Source organism: Gobio gobio (genome assembly GCF_949357685.1).
Source record: "Gobio gobio genome assembly, chromosome: 8".
In the NCBI taxonomy this organism is placed as follows: Eukaryota; Metazoa; Chordata; class Actinopteri; order Cypriniformes; family Gobionidae; genus Gobio; species Gobio gobio.
Genome location: NC_137114.1, coordinates 54,555,665 through 54,559,937, shown reverse-complemented (window position 1 = coordinate 54,559,937; position 4,273 = coordinate 54,555,665).

Sequence of the window (4,273 nt, the reverse complement as noted above, 5' to 3'; positions counted from 1 at the left end):
TTACATTATAGACAAATCACACACACACACACACACACACACACACACACACACACACACACACACAGTCTCTCACACACACACACACACACACTCACACACACACACACACACACACACACACAGTCACTCACAGTCACTCACACACACACACACAGACACAGTCACTCACACACGGTCACACACACACACACACACACACACACACACACACACGCACAGTCACACACGCACACAGACACACACAGTCAGACACACAGTCAGACACGCACACAGTCGCACACAGTCGCACACGCACACAGTCGCACACGCACACAGTCGTGCACACGCACACAGTCACGCACACGCACAGTCACGCACACGCACACAGTCACGCACGCGCGCACCGTCACACACGCGCGCACAGTCACACACGCGCGCACAGTCACACACGTGCGCACAGTCACACGCGCGCACAGTCACACACGCGTGCACAGTCACACACGTGCGCAAAGTCACGCGCGCGCACGCACACAGTCACACACACGCACACAGTCACACACACGCACACACACAGTCACACACACGCACACACACAGTCACACACACAGTCACACACACACACACAGTCACGCAGAGTCACGCACACAGTCACGCACGCGCACACCGTCACGCACGCGCGCACAGTCACACACGCGCGCACAGTCACAGACGCGCGCACACAGTCACAGACGCGCGCACAGTCACACACGCGCGCACAGTCACACACGCGCGCGCACGCACACAGTCACACACGCACATAGTCACACACACGCACACACACAGTCACACACACACACACACAGTCACGCACACACACACACACACAGTCACGCACATACACACACACACAGTCACGCACACACACACACACACACAGTCACGCACACACACGCACGCACACACACACACACGCACACTAATAAGATGCTAACGGTCTTTTTCCGAAGACACTAAACTAATTCTATAAAGTAAATATTCAACAGAAGTGTGGCAGTTGTGTGTATTATTTGTGTGATTTTTAGAGACTAAACTCACCTGAAAGTTGTGAAAACAGCAGCGACAGAAGGAGTTGTGCTGCTTGTCAGTTGTGTTGTTTCCCCGTTCCCATGGCAACTCTCCGCCGCTCCAGTGAACGCGATTCGAATGTTCAACGCGCAATAAAGTCACAGTCACGCATCATTTACATAAATAATCTAATCTAGAATTACAACATTACATACATAAAAACCTCATTAATATTAAATCATGAATTTAAAATTAATTTTGTAGTTATATGTAGTTCATAGGTGCAAAATGCCACCCCTTCACTAGATAGTAAGCAAAAACCTATTCATACATGCACGCACACACACACACACACACACTCTCAAACACTCTCTCTCTCACACACACACACACGTTGGGTTTCCATGTTTTATGGGACGTTCCACAGAAATAATGTTTTTATACTGTACAAACTGTATATTCTCTCCTCTAATCCTAACTGATGTATTTTAATAACGTGAACTAATGAGTATTTATATATATTTCATATTGACAGCTTTTTTATTTATTTATTTTGTTTAAGTGGTCATGTTTAGCTTTGGAGATAGACTTAATGTGTGTCATTGTTCTCTACAGGTTGTGGGATTGTGGTGTCACAGATGAAGGTTGTGCTGCTCTGGCTTCAGCTCTGAGATCAAACCCCTCACACCTGAGAGATCTGGATCTGTCTGAGAATAATCTAGGAGACTCAGGAGTGAAGCTGTACTGGAGAATCCTCACTGTAAACTGGAGAAACTGTGGTAAGATCATACGTGACTCTGACATGAAACTGAGTCTCTATGTGTGACGAGCAGGGCGGGCGAGAGCCGTGAGAGAACGGTGCGAGGCCGGTGGCGTGATTGCAAATGAGCGTTACCTACACGTCACACTGTGAATTGTATAATTTAATTTATTCATAACCCTCTAATGCATGAATTAAGTTTTTGCACTTTAAAAAATATATTTAATCTTTTTTTCTGTAAAAGATTTAAGATAACAGATTAACAAAATAATAATAAAAAAAATTACAATCATTGTATTCAATGCTTACAGTCTATATTTATTTATTAGGTCATATAAAAGTGTTGGCATATACTTATTTTATATATTTCATAATTATTTTATTAATAGTTTTAATTGGTGGAAGAAGGTAAATCAAATGAGACTCATGTCATGGAAATGTGTTTCAAAATATTTATGTAATAGAATAAATGTTTAAGTTCGCTTACACTCGCACTAGACCCAAGTTATGGACAGCCTCATGATTGGTCACATTCTCTGCTCCATTTCTGTTCAGTTTATTCCAGTTAATATAATTTACTCATCATGCTGCTAAGATCATATGAAGGCTTCATTTTCTAATGCATAAAAAGCATTAAAGGGGTGATGAATTGAGAAATCAACTTTCCCTTGAGCCTTTGATATATAAAAGTTAATCGTGATATAAGAATATCCTGTAAGTTTCAGAGCTGAAAACGTCCTTGTTAGTCAAAGAAAAGCTTTTATTGACACCAGGCCCAAAAAATGAGAGATCTCTGAATATGTCGACCACTGACGTAATAGGATGCAGAAGCACCGCCTCAAGCCCGCCCACCGACTCGTGGAGCTAAACGGGTCGTGCTACCGACCAATAAACATGCCGGTTCCAGCTGACGTGCGTAAGACATTGCGCGTTTGTTCGCTTCATTTCACCACGGAATCGATTGTAAACAAGAGACAGGTCGAGACTGGATTTGCATTGTTACAGATCGTTTGAAATCTATTGATTACATACCTTAGCACGCGATCACAGGCTGAAGAATCCTCTATTTGAAGTGTTATTGCTTCATTCCTGATCATAATCGGACTTGTAACATTATGGGCCAGGGCTCGGACTTGACTTTTTTAAAAGCCCGGAGTCCCCGGGGCTATGTGTTTTTCAGCCTGCCGACGGGCTATCTTAAATAGTGAAAGAACATTCCTTTCTTGCACGCGCGCGCATGTGTGTGTGTGTGTGTGTGTGTGTGTGTGTGTCTGTGTACGGTTCGCGGTTATATTCACTGATCGGGCGACAACATTCCAGTCAATCGCGGGTGGATGAGAGATGAATCTGTGTTTGTTTGATAAAGATATTTTGCGAGTCCTGTGAGCATTTCGCCAGACGCTTTCAAAACAATTCCCACATGTACTGAGAGGAGCTGAAGCTCATTAAATATGCAAATCTTATCCAATCCTAGCCGTGGGCGTTTACTGACAAGTCTTCAGTGCGGCACGCCCATCAAAACCGACCGTTTCTTCAGAGAGCCTATTAGAAAATAGCCTATTATTCATTATGCTGTTTCTGAATGTAAAAAACACGCAAACGTCATAAGTTGACCTCAGACAACAGTATAAAAAATAAAAAAGCCAATTCATGACACCTTTAAAATAATTAATAAATGTTTGTAAGATTGTTTTATCTGTGTAGTCAGAATATGACGTCTTTAAAAGCCATCTTTACACTGCAAAGGTGGAACAGAAGCTGCATCTGAAATAGCATAAATGTTTATTTACAGACGGTTTAATGTTACTCAAATTATAAAATGAAAATTTCTGCTATTTCAGATGCAGCTTTTGTTCCACCTTTGCAGTGTAAAGATGGCTTTAGTTATTGTTAACAGTCTATATAGTATTCTGATTGATTTAAGTCATTGGCAACATTGAAGTATTTGACAAACGGCAACACAGGTAATCATTCAAAACTGCACTTAGTGAAGTTTTAGTAACTAATTTCGGGAGGAGCACGTTCAGATAATTAAACCTATCTAAACAATGGAGCATGCCAGATAATGTAACCTAATCAAACCCAAGTGGAGCACCCTCAGATAATTAAACCTAATTAAACACAGGTGGAGCACATCAAGCCAATCGATTTAATCAACGATAAGAGGTGTGTGTATATATACAGCATATTCACCTTCTTTCGTTGACCGTTTTTATTTTTAGCATCCCTCCACCACCCCATCTCCTCACTTTGATTTATTAAACTCATTAGATGTCAACACAAGCCATAATAAAATACAGTCTAGTTCTAGACTATCTTCATCATGGGGGGGACACTCTGGGTTCGGGCCAAAATTCCGAGCCCGGAGCCCTCCCCCGGACAGCACGCCAAATACGCATAATCTTTTACTCCATTTAATTTGATGTAAGTGTGAACTCGTGAATAAATGAATAAAATGCTCCTGGAAATCAATCGCAAGGAGCCCCG